The following is a 16,848-nucleotide window of genomic DNA, read 5'->3' on the forward strand; positions in this document are numbered from 1 at the left end:
TCCCTTTTCCCTCATTGTTGCTGCCCTGGGATTGTAACTCTCTTTTAGGGGAATATACCGCCCAGGTTTGCCTAGGACTGAGAGGGTTTCCAGAATGGGGGACGATCAGTGTTCAAACCTAGACAGTCACAGGCAAGCCCCACTCTCGATGAAGCATTAGGATTTAAGCACTGTTTTCTAAAGAATCCTGGGTAAACCGATTGGGACCAGTGGGAGCGGACCCCCGGAGTGGATCATAAGGCTAGATGGAAAAAAGCCTTATGTCCCCGAAGCACTCTCCTGTGAGGCAGAGTTTAACTCCTGGCAGGGACACCTCGGACCAGTCTTAATACATTGCTGGGATTGTTCTTGAAGCTTTGGGCAGATGCTATGATGGCCTGATGGCAGACAGGCTGGGAGTGCCTAACAGAGCACAGAGAAGAGGTCACAAGGTGAGGGAGGGAGAATGTGGCAATGGATTAATATAAGTAACTGGAGAGCCCCCATCCCTGACTTTTCTCTGGGTGGGGGCCCCAGGACATTTCCTTCATTAAAGGAATAAGGAAGGCACTGGTGAGAAGGGCAACGCTTGCTTTGAGAAATTCGGTGTAGTCATCCTCTGTATGAAACCTCGAAAGTAAGAGATGCTGCCACAAAACCCCAGGCTTCCTAATATGAAAGGCGACGCCAGGGGTAGGCTCCCCGGCCCTCTGGTTTCCACCAGACTGGAGCACAGGAGATCAGCGAACCAGGGGGGTTATTCACCCAGCGCCACATTGTGGGGTTGCCACAGGCTAGCTGCATGTCTACTGAAGGTCAAGGCCAGGTAAGCCAGTCCTCTCCACACAGCCTTTCTGCCTCCAGGTTCGCTTCCCCCCTTCCCATGTTAGTCCTAGGAAGCCCTTGTTACTAACTCCAGGGAAGACCCTGTGACTGTGGGCTTCCCAACACCCCTCTCTACTGTGTAAATAATCCCTTTCCTTAAACTGATTAATTTGACTGTACCATCTGTTTCCTGTCAGGACCCCATATACGCTTAGAATACATTTGGAAATTTTTCATAGAAACCTTGGAGGGAGGAACCCAGCGGCTAGGAAAAAGAAACGGGAGGAAAGTTTTCCAGTGTACACTTTTGAATTTAGAACCACATAAACGCATTACTTATTTAAAAGAATATTCCACACTAATGTACCCCTTTTTAAAATTGTATTTATTTATTTATTTATTTATTTATTTATTTATTTATTTATTTATTTATTTAAAGTAAGCTCTACAGCCAATATGGGGCTTGAACTCACAACCCCAAGATCAAGAGTCGCATGTTCCACCGACTGAGCCAGCCAGGTGCACCTCATGTACACTTTTAATAGCAAGGGTAAGTCTGTGCAAGACAGAGGGGAGACAGTGTGGCTTTGATATCATAAGCCCTACACATGCAACACAGGATTTCCAGTTCTAGAAATCAATTCTCAAAAAAGAAGTGAAGGTACAAAACTTAATGTAAAAGGAGGCTTCATTGCAGCATTTCCTTATACAAAAAAACATTTGCTAACAATGTAAATGCCCAACAATAGGGGTGTTTGAGAGAAACATATGACAAACATCTCCATAGCCATTAAAGATGGAGCTTTTAGAAATATTTTGAAGAACACTGGAGAATGTCATGATAGAATGGTATAGGACAGAAATAGAATACAAATGAGTGTGTATAATTTTGTAAAAATGTGTGCGTGTATTAATCTCTATTTTACCAATGAAGGCACCTAGGCAGAGAATAGTTAATACGGGAATGTGTTCAAGGTCACAGGGCTTATGAACTTGGATTTGGGGGACTATGAGTAACAGAATATCCAACTTAAAGAACTGAAACAAGAGAAGTATTTACTTTTCTCACCAAGAGATCTGAGGGTGGACAATACTAGGGTTAGTCTGGCTGCTCAATTATATCATTAAAAAGCCATATCCTTTCTCTCATTCCACTCTGTTACCTTCAATGTGTGAGCTTTTTGTCCTCAGGCTTGTCACCTTAGGTCACAAAATGACTGCTGCAGCTCCAAATGTCACATCATCGCAGGCAATGACCAAAGCAGGAAGGCCTTAGGAGCTAAATGAGTTCTATCAGGCTCTTGGTCTGGGTTAGCTTTTTGCCATGGTTCGCATTCATGATACAACCCAGGGTTTTTCCAGATATATCTGCACTGCACAATGGGCCGCCTTATCATAACCGGCCTCTTCTTGCTTAAACGACTTGAAACAAACCCAGAAATAAAGTCAATTTCTAATGGATTCTCTTCATCTGTAAAATGAGTAGGTTGGACGAGTTCATCTCTGAGGTCCCTTCCAGCTCTGCCGGGCTCTGATGAGAAAAAAGCCTGGCAGAAAACCCACCAAATTATTAATTGTGGTTAATTTGGGAGAGTGAGATTATGGAGCATTTTCATTTTCTTCTTTATGATTTTTCTTCTTGCCCAAATTTTCTGTAATGAGTACGTGTTATTTATGTGATGAGGAAATATATCATTTTTAAAATATCATAAAAGTTCTAAACTAGAAATCTGTTCTAAACTAACTTTACAAATGTAATATGTGGGGTTTTTCTTAAGTTTGTCTGCCAATACTTCAGCCTGTTTCCGTAAGACCTATTGCCATACTTTGACTACCCCACTGTATACGTATAAATGTCCCCTGCTGTTACAGTTATGGGTATCCTAGTGAAACAGCGGACATAGGTAAGGACAAACGGTAAGCAAGCTGTTTCTTCTAATGGGAGCTTGATCGCCTTAAACAACTGAAATTCCTCCAAGAAAAGACACAGAATATGTGGGTAAACTCATGATGCATTTAACTACCTGTAAAACTTAGTTACAAATCACAGGACTGTGAAAGTAATCACATCTAGATTTATTTACAAGACACTCAGAACTGCATACCAATCTTTGTACTTTGTTTCTCATGGAAACTGAGTTGTCTTTCAACAAATTCCAAAGGTCTTTGGGTCTAATGCACCTCACAGATTCCTTACCATTCATGAGACACAGACCTGCTTGAAAAAAAAAAAAAGGTGAGTTAATGTTCTTATTGGCAACAAATACCGTCAGTTGAGTTTCCTATAGTGACAGACTCACTTCATTCATTTTTGAGAAAATGTCTACCAAATTCCCACATCAGAAACACTGTAGTTTGTCTCTATTAGTCATTTTTCTTTTTTTATTTAAGTAGTCTCCATGCCCAGTGTGGAGCCCAATGCAGGGCTCAAACTCACAACCCTGAAATGGAGACCTGAGCGGAGATCAAGAGTTGAGCACTTGGGGCACCTGGGTGGCTCAGTCCTTGAGCCTCTGCCTTTGGCTCAGGGCGTGATCCCAGAGTCCTGGGATCAAGCCCCACATCAGGCTCCTCCGCTGGGAAGCCTGCTTCTTCCTCTCCCACTCCCCCTGCTTGTGTTCCCTCTCTCGCTGGCTGTCTCTCTCTCTGTCAAATACATTTTAAAAATATTAAAAAAAAAAAAAAAGAGTTGAGCACTTAACTGACTGAGCCACCCAGGTGCCCCAATCAGTCATTCTTTCAAGTAAAAATGGTGCTCCCTGAACAAAGCATAGAATTCAATTCACAGCTCAAACAATCTCACAAGTCCTTTGCTTGAGACAACCACCATCCTTTGGTATACCGCATAAAATCTGTTTCATTACACAGACTATTAAAAAGATATGTGTTCGAGGATCGAAACTTAATAAAATTCACCATTTTTACTGCATATTCAAGGACATTGTAAGTGAAACTGCCACTTTTGGCAACTATGTGGAGATAAAGAATATAATGACTATTAGTACAGTTTGGTGTCAGTGCCTTAATTTGTGTTAAGAAGTCAGCAGTTTTGCCCACATTTGCTTTTGCACTATGAATGCATTTGCAACACAGAGAAAAATGCAAATAAAGTCTTGGTATTATTATTTTGACCTCAAGGGCCCCCTGAAAGTATCCTGGGGACTCCCAGGGCTCTGCAGACCACACTTTGAGAAACCACCGCTCTTAACTATGGACACGTAAAATTCAATTTTAAAATAACTAAATTAAGAAAGGAAATAAAACCAGGACAAAACTAAATCATATTTGTGAATTAATAAAGTAAAAAAAATTATACTCTCATCCCTTAAATAAATATATTCTACAGGGGTGCCTGGGTGGCTCAGTTGTTAAGCATCTGCCTTCGGCTCAGGGTGTACTCCCGGCGTTCTGGGATCGAGCTCCACATCAGGCTCCTCTGCTGGAAGTCTGCTTCTTCCTCTCCCACTCCCCCTGCTTGTGTTCCGTCTCTTGCTGGCTGTCTCTCTCTCTGTCAAATAATAAATAAAATCTTAAATAAATAAATAAATAAATTCTACATTATCAGTGATCTCTGTAAGTTAAGTCTTTGGTAATAACAAATGAAAAGATAATTTGGATCCTTATACATTTTTTCTAAAACAACTTATTTTTCTTACTAGGCAACATTCTATCACCTTACCAAATTTTCAAACACATTATTATGCTAGTTTGTTACAATATTCTCCCTACCCCTTCCCCACTCCACTCTGAGTTTCTTGAGATTAGAGATTATATATTATTCACAACTGAAACTAACGCTTGGCACATAGTTAGATATTCCATAGATGTTTGTTTTACTGAATGAATATGTTTATCAATCAATCAAGAAACAATATGAGTTTTTAAAATTAAAACTGTAGGGGCACCTGCCTGGTTCAGTTGGTAGAGCATGGGACTCTTGCTCTCTGGGTTAAAAGTTCAAGTCCCACATTGGGTGTAGAGGTTATTTATAAATAAAATCTTTTAAAAAATGATTAAATCTGTATGCAAGCTAGTTGAAATAAGGAGCTAATATATAATTTTCCTCAGAGGCAGATATATTTAAAGAAATTACCTAAAAACTTATCTCCAATGAGTTCATAAAGTATTGCCAATTAAAGAGAATTTTCCCAACATAACGTGTAGTCACAAAATTATTTAATTACTTCATTTCTCTCTATTCTTATTTCTTACTCTACTAAATATCAAAAGCAGAATATTTGCAATGCAGACATAAAGTCTAGTGCCCTGGGAATTGAAGTCTAGTTTCAGACTATCAGAATGATTTTTTGCCACATAAACAGCACGGAGCCAAGTCTAAAACACCCACACATAAGCAAACACCAATGCATGCAGGCATGCACGCGCACCACAAAGCAAGGAGGACAGGAAACAAGGCATATGACAAATGCACCAGAAGAAAATAAGGGGTGGATGTGTGCACCTGCGTGTGTTTAGAGGAATGTAGTATGGTTCTCAGTTTGGTAATGCTATCTATTCTAGATTTTTTTATTTTCTTTTTTTTATAATGAAGGATTTTTTTTAAAGATTTCATTTATTTATTTGAGAGAGAGAGTGCACAAGTAGGGGGAGGAGCAGAGAGAGAGGGAGAAGCAGACTCCCTCTAAGCAGGGAGCCTGATGCAGAATTGATCCCGGGACTCCAGGATCATGACCTGAGCTGAAGGCAGACACTTAACCGACTGAGCCACACAGGTGCCCCTTTTTAAATGTTCTTTAGGGGCACCTGGGTAGCGCAGTCGTTAAAGCGTCTGCCTTCGGCTCAGGGCGTGATCCTGGCGTACCGGGATCGAGTCCCACATCGGGCTCCTCCGCTGTGAGCCTGCTTCTTCCTCTCCCACTCCCCCTGCTGTGTTCTCTCTCTCTCTGGCTGTCTCTCTGTCACATAAATAAATAAAATCTTTAAAAAAAAAATAAATAAATGTTCTTTAGCAATTTTAAGATACTAGAATGGACCACAGAGGTCATTGGTCCCATTCTACCAATTTACAGATAAGAGAAAGATGCCCAGTGAGCTGAAGTATAACCTTTAAGACAATATGGAAACAAAGCTGGGTTATTTTGTTGATGCTTGAGCTCTCCTCCCAATGTCCCCCACCTCCACACATTTCATACATGAATGAAGGTTCGGGGATTGTGTCTATTATGATCCCCAAAAGAGTGAGATTGCTTTTTCTAGATTTGCTTTGATTCATCATTAATGTTTGGGCAGTTGTTTATGAATGAGGTCATCTCCTTGATCAAACCCTCATTTGAGTAACTTTCAAAACCAGTCATTTCAGGTTAAGATACAGCTACCAGCAGCATGTAACCTGCATGGCTGCAACTTGGAAGAAGTCTCTAAGGTACAGATCACTGTTTAAAGAAAAGATATATTGGGGCTCCCGGATGGCTCAGTCGGTGAAGCGTGTGACTCTTGATCTCGGGGTCGTAAGTTTGAGCCCCATGTTGGGTGTAGAGGTTACCTAAAAATAAAATCTTTTAGGGGCGCCTGGGTGGCTCAGTGAGTAGAGCATGCAACTCTTGATCTCAGGGTCATGAGTTCAAGCCCTATGTTGGGCACAGAGCTTACTTAATTAAAAAAAAAAAAGCTCACTGTGGCTGTTACATAAATGGACTATAGAAGTCTGGGGACAGGACAATGAAAAGATAGAGAAACCAGACAGAAAGATGTTGCATTTGTTCTGATGAGACATGTCGGTGGCTTGGGCTTGGCTACTAGCAGTAGAAATGGGAAGGGTGGATATTTCAGGACATGTTCTTGAGGCATACTAGAAAAGATCTGATGACACGGGGTGCATTAATCAGGATTAACGCAGGAGACAAAAACCACAACAATAATTTGCAATGGGAAAATTTAGTATAAGTAATTATTAACTAGTAACAGGGGCTTAACTAGTACTAGGAAGAGTGAAACTAGCTCTATCGGAATGGCCATGAAGGAAGCAGCCACTATCTCCCAAGGCTTTGGGAGAGCAACCCAAGGAGGAATGAACAGGGGAAGGACACCGTGTCAGAGATTCAGACCTTGTTGCCGAGGGTATAGTCCCCTGGATGACTGCGAAGTGCACTGAGGTGTCCCGGGCCTGGGATGACAGGCAGTAAGCCAGTACATCTGTGCCAGACGCACTCACTACAAAGCTGCCTGCTACGGTGCTGGCTAAACTCATTCGTTCTGAGACTTGGTGGTAAATTCTAGTGAGTGTGCCAGCACTTCGACCCCGCAATTCCCTTCCAGGTATCTACTCAAGAAAAATGAAAACATATGTCTACAAAAAGGCATGAAAGAACTTTGTGGGATGATGGAAATGTTCTCTATGTTGATCACGGTGGTGGTTATAATGTGTATACATTTGTCAAAAATCACTGAATCTTACACTTAAAACCAGTGTTGGGAGAAGGAGGGGATCTTGGAGATAAAAGAAGCGAGAACAAAGTGTGAAATAGTCATCTCAGATTTGGGAAGTGAATTTACGAGAGAAATATAACAGGGCTAGCCAGGACTACTGAAGGCTTCCTAGAGATTTGCAGTAACAAATTTAGAGTCCTCAACAGAGGTTGTGTCATTTTTTCCGGTAAATTTCAGCTTCTCAATCACTGATATGGAGTAGACAGATAATTGACTGTAACCAGGGTTAGAATTTTGCTAGGAGAATATGATGAGAGGAAGAGAGACAGGGGTTGGGATGTTTGCAAGACAGGAGTGATTTTAGTGATGATTCAATGGATTAGAAAGTGAATATTTAAAGATACAGAATGCGTGTTTCACATAACATGGCCCCAAACACAAGCCAATTATTTCATCTGGGGCTCAAAAGAAAATTAACAATCTCTCCCAATAACAGAGGGAAAAAATGTTTGCTTTGATTGTAAATGGTAACTGCCTAAGGGATATCCAATGGCAATTTTGACTTTACGTGATTTTTTTTCCTTACACATTAACTGGGAAGCCTAACCCCAGAGATTTCTGTGGCTTCACGATATACCAGGAGTGCAGCAGTTACTGATGGCTCCAGAACAAACCACCCTAGAACTTAGTGGCTTACAACAGCCATTTTATTTGCTCACGGTTCTGTAGGTCGGCAACTGGGGCTAGGTTCATCTATGTAGTCCTTCTGCTGGCCTTGCCTTATGGAGCTTCAGTTATCTGGTGGATTAACTGTACTGAACGGTCTAAGATGGCCTCTCTCACGCATTGGCAGTTGGTGGTGGCTATTCACTGGGCCATGAGTCTCCAGGTGACTGGCCGGGGCTTGTTCACATGAAAACTGGGTTCTAAAAGCAGCAAAAGAGTAAGCAAACGCCAACGCACCAGCACTTTACTAGGGTCTGCTTGTGTCCCATCTGCTAATGTGCCATTGGCCAAAGGAAGTCACATACCAAGCCTAGCGTCTGTGGAGGGGGGGGGGTCTTTTCAAGGGCAAACAGGAACTTGCGGTACCTGGAGGGCCGGTAATGGAACCATCAACCCCAAGGAGATTAGGAGCAGTATTTTCTTCCTATGGCCAGTAAATAACAGCTAAAAACTAAACAGAAAAGTGAACCAGTCATGCTTCTGGAGAAACAATCATTTTCCTAAGAGTATTATAACCTAGCCTAGGACATCTGCAATTTTTCTCAATGTCACAAAATTCTAAAGACAATCAATTTGAAAATCCATGTGTCATCAAACATTTTGGGAAGATAGAGGTCATACAATTACATGATGGCAGTGCTTAGCAGCTTCAAAAACTTGTGAACTTGGCCCTTAAGCTTTGAATGAGCATATTTGTAGACAGCAGTTTGAACCATCTGACCTTTAATGTTCTTTTCCAGTACTGAGATTTTTATGATAAACCGTTTAGTAATCAGTCTATTACAGCTCGTTCTATCTTGGCTGAGAAAATGCCCTTTTTTCTTACAAGCTGATACACAGACACCTCTGCATAAAGTAGAGCTCGGAGACAAATGACAGTTCTGTTTCATAATATTTGTCTCCTGACAGAAGACGACCAGCTCTTGAGTTATTGCCTCATTAGTGAAAATAAAAATCATTGACAACTCCCAGGATTATGAGAATGGAAATACTGAAACTTTGATTTACAGGGGCTATTTCTGACTTTCATTTTTCTTTGAACACCAGAAACTTGGCTTTCTCTGCCCCTCTTCCTAGATTAGTGGAAAGGCTGTAGAAGGAAATGTTGAAGGTCAGAAGTAGCAAAACAATCTTGGGCACAGACAGAGAAGAAAAACGCAGTAATCATTATCATGTTTCATGATGATGAGAAGGGAAAATATAAATAATTGTCATTGTTCTCTCAAGAATTCCCTCTTAGAGTTACAGTTCTTCTTTCATATGACATCATGTAAAGAGAGATTTGCTGACCCAGAATTTGATCCCCAAGTTTTTCATTTGCTCGGCTGGCACAGCAAAGCTCATGGGCAACTTATAATTGCCTGAGTGCCCAAAGGTTATGGATCAATCACTCAGACTGCCAGTCATGCCAACTCGAGAGCCTGGGAATAGTCAGAGAGCCTTGGGATCTTTTTTTCACTAAGGCAAGATGGCTTATTGTTAGATTTGGAGGAAAAACAGAGTGAAAGGAAAATGCTATTGAGCGTACTTAGTGAGAAACACCATTTATATCTGACAGTAGCACATTTTTAATAATGAGGCCAGCAGGGAAAAGACGGAGAGGAGGAAAGTTCTTACAAGGAGAGTTCTGCTCAGCGAGCCAACTCAGCTGGTGTGAAGTGGACCCAAAAGTCCATGAGGTGGGGGAGGGGGGGAAAGAATATTATATTTTAAAAATGCAATGTGCAGCGTTTACATTTATTTCAGGAGAAAAAAAATGCTGGAGAGTCAACCCCACCCACTGACTTCACTTCATCTCATTTATTCTTGCCAGCTAAAATGTCTTGGTTACACACATCTGAAATCTTTTTTTTTTTTTTTGACGGAGCTTGTTTTTTCAATTGTTCAAATACTTGACATCACCTTTTTAAAAAATGGAAATTTCACTTTGCCACAGGTTAGTATTAGGTTGAGACGTATGGGATTGCCAAAAGTCTACTATTTTTGGCTCTAAAACAGCAACTTCATATTGTTTGGTTTAGTAGGTGTATCCATAAGTAATTATATAGTAGTGATGTGATACTTTTGGTGTTTCATATTTGTAGGGATTGGATGAATTATTCTAGAGGTGGTCCTGAGACTATCAGACAAGCATTTGAGAAAAAGTAAAGTAGGAGCCCTACATCAATCCATTCACAAAAATCAACTCCAGGGGTGCCTGGGGGGCTCAGATGATTAAGCATCTGCCTTCAGCTCAGGTTATGATCCCAGGGTCCTGGGATCAAGCCCCACGTCAGGCTCTCTGCTCAGCAGGAGCCTGCTTCTCCCTCTCCTTCTGCCTCTCCCCCCTGCTTGTGCGCGCACGCTCTCTCTCTCTATCAAATAAATAAATAAAATCTTTTTAAAAAAACTTAAAAAAATCAACTCCAGATATTACAATTTAGCTGAATGTTAAAAATATAGAAAATGAAGAGAATTTGGATATTTACATAATTAAGTGCAAAAAGCACTTATCAAGAAAGCATAATAAATTTAACTAAGATTTTTTTTAAGTGCCAAAGCATCAATACATCTCTTCTAGAAACTCTGCAAATAAAATTAAAGCACAGTTTTATTTTTTTTAAGATTTTTAAAATTCATTTCTTTGACAGAGAGAGAGCAAGAGAGCACAAGCAGGCGGAGGGTCAGGCAGAGGGAGAGGAGAAGCAGGCTCCCCGCCAAGCAGAGGGCCCAACATGGGGCTCGATCCCAGGATCCCGGGATCATGACTCCAGCCGAAGGCAGACGCTCAACTGACTGAGCCACCCAGGTGCCCCTAAAGCACAGTTTTAAAAGTGGGGAAAGTAGTTGCAATATATATGGCGGAAAAAAAAGCTGAGACCCTTAATATTTAAAGAACTCTTAGCTATCAATAAGAAAGATAAACGTTGCAGGGGCGCCTGGGTAGTGCAGTTGTTAGGCGTCTGCCTTCGGCTCAGGGCGTGATCGCGGCGTTCCGGGATCGAGTTCCACATCGGGCTCCTCCACTGGGAGCCTGCTTCTTCCTCTCCCACTCCCCCTGCTTGTGTTCCCTCTCTCGCTCGCTGTCTATCTCTGTCAAATAAATAAATAAATCTTAAAAAAAAAAAAAGATAAACGTTGCAATTAAAAATGAGCAATTTCCAAAAGGAGACATACAAATCCCAGTAAACCTCACAATAAAAGATAGGGCAATTGAAAACATTAATGAGATATCAAGTATCACCTTTCAGATTAATAAAGTAAAAAGAATGACGTCCCAAGCATTGGTAAGAATACAGGAAAATAAACATTCTCATACATAGCTGGTGAGGTGGGGCTAAATATTCCCTTTCTAGTGGGCAGTTGGTAATTTGCATCAAAACATGTTAAAATTCTGCATCTCTTCTGAACCCACTTTTGCAAGTTGGCTTAAGGATAAAACCACAAATATGTCTAAAGTGACATGTGTAAGTATTTCATCAAGTGAAAATTTGGAAGCTAACTAAATGTTCTAAAATAATGGAATTGTTCAGAAATCGCAATGCAGACAAAGGAAAAGACCATGCCAGGGATCAAACTGTGTCATTAAAAATATTTCCAGACATAAGAAGAGATATACTACTTACATAAAAGAAAAGAAAAGAAAAGAAAAGAAAAGAAAACAAAACAAAACAAAACAAAAGAAAACAAAAGAAAACAAAAGAAAACAAAAGAAAACAAAAGAAAACAAAAGAAAACAAAAGAAAACAAAAGAAAAGAAAAGCAGGCTACCAGACAATCTATGCACTGCACACCCTGGGGTGGGGGCAGGATCCACACCATAACTGGCACCGCGTACAGAGGCTTATTTCCCGGTCTTGGCTGACCACCTGACACCCCGAGATACTGAGATGCGTGACGGTGATGTCGCTACCTACACAGAACATAATGCTATCCCAATTTAGCCTTCTCCGGAGTGGGGAATGGACCATCTAGAATCATTGTGACACAGTTCTAGGTTGTCATGGTAGTGGTGGCTTAGGGAAGGGAGACATAAATTCCACTTTGTGGGCTGGAGGAAATCTGGCTTCACTGAACCCAATAGGAGTAATGAATTATTGTTATCCTAGTGGCATACCTCTCCCTACCCCCAACACTCTCATTCCCTTTATCTTGCTTCTTTTCTTCTCCATATACATCACCTTCTAATACTTTCTAGAATTTACATACTTATTATTTTTATTATCTGTCTCCCCCTACTGGTATGAAGGCAGAAATTTTTGTCTGTTTTAGTCAATATATATGCCCAGCACCTAGAACAGAACCTGGTCCATAGCAAGCCCTCAATAAATATTAAGTACATGAATGAGTGAGTGAGTGAGTGAGTGAATGAATAGAAGCTCGTATTTACTATATGCTTTCCATTCATCAGGCACCTTAATTCAATTAATTAAGGAGAACTTTTAGGGGAAAAGAGATCACAAGCCATATGTGGGGTATTGGGGGAAGGGAGGAGCGGTGGCTTCTCCTCTCCGCCTTGCTTGTGGTTGTGAGGGTGTTGGGTAAGGCTTGATTAGTGATAAGTGAGACAAATGTCTCTTTTAATGCAAGTGTGGGGAGTTGCCTCTGTCTCCCCACCAACTGTCCCTGGGAGACACTGTCCACTGAATACACAGTAAGGACCCCAAAGTGAGAGAGCTAGGGACACCTCTCTCATTCACTGTATTCTATATTAAAAGCTGATGGGCACTTTACCAATAATCCATTGTCCCGTATCAGGGAACAGAGGAGTGGCATTAAATTATGTCTCAATAAAGAGAATAGTTCCAGTACTGAGCAGATACTCATAATGGTGGTCATTTCTAATGAATTTTTTTAAATCCACCTTTGTGGTCTCACTACTTAGAATCCCTCTTTTGCTTTCCATATTCAAATTCGTCATTCTCAGAAGGATCACACTTTTGTGCTAGAAAGATTAGTTCTTTGAATCATTCCTCGTAATTACAATTCATTGTGTTTTCCTGCTGAGCCGGATCAGCTTTGCGATTGTTGAGGCAGAAGTGAAGTTTAAGAACGTGTGTCCTGCCCTTCTCTCCCCATGTTATCTGTCATAACTACTGGCTTTTGCCTCTTTTGCTGATCATTAGTTTGAATGTGCCTACAATGACTCACGCCTTCATTTCCATGCATTAACAAAAGAAAAAAAGAGGTCTCCTCCAGTGAGTACAAAACAGCCAGGTTTTACGTGAACAGGAACTTCAAAATTATTGCCAGTTCCTGACATGCAAATAATTCTTTTAGAATTGCAGTTTTTCCCATCCAAATTATACTTGAAAAACTACTGGCTTCCTAGAATAAACTCTATGTAATGTCCAGCTCATACCACCCCCGCAATAACAGGAAGAATACTGCCTCATATTTCTCCCTTGAAAGGCAATGCAGTCTAGTTGATAAGAGATCAGAGCAGACACCGGAAAACCTGATTGTATTTATGACTCTATTTCTTAGATACGGCACTTTTTTTCTTTTCCTCTCTTGGCCTCTTTTCTCTCCCTCCTCCCTGCTCTTTCTCTTCTCTTTTCTCCCACCCCAACCCCTTTCTCTCTTTCGCTCTCTCCTCTGCCTCTCTCCCTCTCAATCTGTCTCTCTCTCCCTCTCCTTCTAAAATGAAATATTAGGGGGCTCTTGGGTGGCGTAGTCAGGCTAAGCATCTGACTCTTGATTTCAACTCAGGTCATGATGGGGTGGTGAGATGGAGGCCCACCAGTGGGCTCTGCGCTCAGTGGGGAGTCTGCTTGGGTTTCTCTCGCTCCCTCTACTCCTCCCCCCTCTCTAAAATAAATGAACAATTGTTTAAAAAATAAACTAACATGAAATATTTGTTACAGATAAATTTATACTAGAAACCATAATACCAAGTGATGCCAAGAAGGTGGAGGAAGTGGCCCTCTCATACGTTGCTTGGGGTAGTAGAAAATGGCACAACCATTTGGTGGAAAGGTTTGGCAGTTTCTTATAAAGTTAAAACATGCATCTCATGTATGACCCAGCAGTTCTGCTCCTAGGGATGTGCCCCAGAGAAATGAAAACGTTTATCCACAAAAAGACTGATAGAAGATGCCAAAGCAGCTTTCTTTGTATCTGCACACTAGAAATTACACGACTGCCCATCAACAAATGGATGCATACACAAATTGTGGGATGTTCATACAAGGGGTTACTGCTCAGCCTAACAAGTGATGAACTGCCGATACATGCACTGACCTGGATGAGTCTCACCAACATTGCAACATTGTGTTGAGTGAAGAAGGTGGACACAAAGGAACTCATACGATAGAGTTTCCGTTTATACACAGTTTTCAAACGCATGAAACAAAGCTATGGTGTTAGAAATACGAGGGCGCCTGGGTGGCATAGCGGTTAAGCGTCTGCCTTCAGCTCAGGGCATGATCCTGGCGTTATGGGATCGAGCCCCACATCAGGCTCCTCCGCTAGGAGCCTGCTTCTTCCTCTCCCACTCCCCCTGCTTGTGTTCCCTCTCTCGCTGGCTGTCTCTATCTCTGTCAAATAAATAAATAAATAAATCTTTAAAAAAAAAAAAAGAAATACGTTCACTGGTTCCTTGGGGCAGCAAGAATGGCAGTGGTCAAGGGGGATTGACCTCAAGGGGAATAAGGAAGCTTTCTGGTGAAGTGGGAAATGTTTTTTATCTTTATTGGTGTAGAACTTTTATGGCTGTATGTTTGTCAAAACTCATCAGGCTGTATACTTTATACGTATGCATTTTATTGTGTGTAAATTATATCTCACTAAAGTTGACTGAAAAATTCACACTGGGTTCTAGGCAAGAGTTTAGAAAAAAAAATTTTTTTCTCCAGAGTACACAGGTGGATCCTGTCTGTAAGTTCACACATCCATAGGCTAGAGCAGGTGTTCAAATCAGTGAGTTCACAGGTATGTTGATAAAACTGCTATTAACTCCCTCAAATTCAACAGACAGTGATGGCTTAAATCTGCAGGATAACATGCTTGACATTATTAGAGATATAAAAAGGAATTCAAAATCCCCACTCTCGAGTTCCTGCTAATTCTTTTGGGCCTAGTGGTGATTAAAAAACAAACAAACAAAACAAAGCAAACAAACAAACAAAAAAACAATGGGCATGCACTCAACCAATTATTGTAAAATAAAGAATAATAAAAGGGTACCATGGGATCATACTCAATGAATACTTACTCAATTCATGGAAATGTCACAACCTATTGGATGTCTTATTGATTTACAGCTCCTAAGTCCTCTGGGAGGAAGTTTGAGGGGTACTTTGCAGCCCAAGAATGGATGGCGCTGGGATTAAGACTCTTTCACAAAGAAACTGGGACAGGGTTGCCTTCCCTCCCCTGGAAAAAAAAATGGCTAGGAAAGTAAAAAACAAGCCTAAGAGGGTGGTGGGTCAAAGGATGGCAACTGATTTGAGACTCAGGGGTCAGAATGATAAAAGCTAGTTAATAAAATGGTCAAGATCAGAGCTATACAGAACAGCTTCTCACGGTCTTCGTCTAAGTCTTAATTAAGCAGAGCTGTGAAACTGGAAATACAAATGAATTCATCAGAGTAGGTCATCTCAGTGGCTTCACACAATCAAGTTTCTTTCTTCCTCCCTCCAAGTGCTCTGCAGACATTTTTGTCTGCGCAGCTGTCCGGGACCACTGTCCCCCAGATGATGACTCAACAGCCCAGAGGCTTCCATTTTGTGACTCTAGTAGCTCTAGTGCCATCTAGCTAATAGATGACAAGACAAACATACGGACGATTACGTGGGATGTTTTCTAGGTGAGGCCTAGAAGTGGCCTACGTCCCTTGTGCCCGAATGCCACAGACCAGAACTCAGTCACATCCTCCCACTTAGACAGATGCAAGGGTGGCTGAGAAATTTGCTTTAGTTGTGTGCCCAGCACAGAGAAGAGACAGTCTGGTGAGCACCGACAGTCTTGACCACAGCAAGTCTACCTAGTGAGCAATATGAGAACTTTGAGTGTCCCATGTGCAGTTACTCAGAGGCGGCTGAAAGATGTACAGGGGCGTTGGAGAAGGGGAAGGTAGGATGTATTCTGCTCTTTAGATAAAAAGTGCTGTACTTCTCCTGGGGAATAGGGGAGCAAATCATCAACAACTGAAACTAAAAGAACCATTTAGAGCACAAAACAAATGCAAGGTTACCCAAGAGGCAGGGAAGAAAAATAGCAGAGGTCGGGGGTCACACTAACTCTACCAAAGACATGACAAAATGGCGTCTGTGCTTTCAGAACCCCCAAGCCTGGAGCAGATGCGCTGCTCAGAGCAGCAGCAGTTTGGAAGGGATCGACTGGACTGAATTGTCCGTAGATATCGTTCCAGTTTAGTTGGGAGCTCGAACCAGACACCGCACACATTATTAGTCAGGCTCTTGGTTTTTCCCTTTGTCTATGTAGACTAAAAAATGAAGGACTTTTGCTCAAAAATTTAAACATGGAAGTACCCTATGATCCAGCAATCCTACTTGTGAGTACATACCCCAAAGAATTAAAAGCAGGGACTCAAACAGATATTGGCACACCCACGTTCATGACAGCTTTAGTTACAATAGCCAAAAAGTGGAAACAACCCAAATGTCCATCAACAGATGAATGGATAAACAAAATGAGATATACGCGGGTGCCTGGCTGGCTCAGTCAGTGGAGCATGGGACTCCTGATCTTGGGGCCGTGAGTTCGAGCCCCACATTGGGCACAAAGCTTACTTAAATAAATAAACAAATAAACAAAGAAAGACAGAAATATAAATTCAACATGCACATAGAGTAGAATATTATTCATCTTTAAAAAGGAAATTTTGACACTTTACAACATAGATGAAACCTGAATAGGGTATACTAAGTGAAATAAGCCAGACACACTAAAAAAAACCCACACTAATATTGTATGATTTCACTTATA

General features: G+C 41.3%; 1 long non-coding RNA gene across 1 annotated transcript in view; it reads right to left on the minus strand.

Annotated features, from left to right (window-relative positions):
* Positions 1-1,287: 1,287 nt before the first annotated feature.
* Positions 1,288-16,848, minus strand: part of LOC123796904 (uncharacterized) — a 60,246-nt gene continuing 44,685 nt past the window's right edge. The window contains exons 9-10 of the long non-coding RNA XR_015723477.1: positions 2,910-4,312; positions 1,288-2,351 (exon numbers count right to left, since the gene is read on the minus strand). This is a non-coding gene — a long non-coding RNA (uncharacterized LOC123796904). The remainder of the gene's footprint in view (positions 2,352-2,909; positions 4,313-16,848) is intronic.

The sequence above is a fragment of the Ursus americanus genome, chromosome X (assembly GCF_024610735.1).
Source record: "Ursus americanus isolate L20-20 chromosome X, mUrsAme1.1.p, whole genome shotgun sequence".
NCBI lineage: Eukaryota > Metazoa > Chordata > Mammalia > Carnivora > Ursidae > Ursus > Ursus americanus.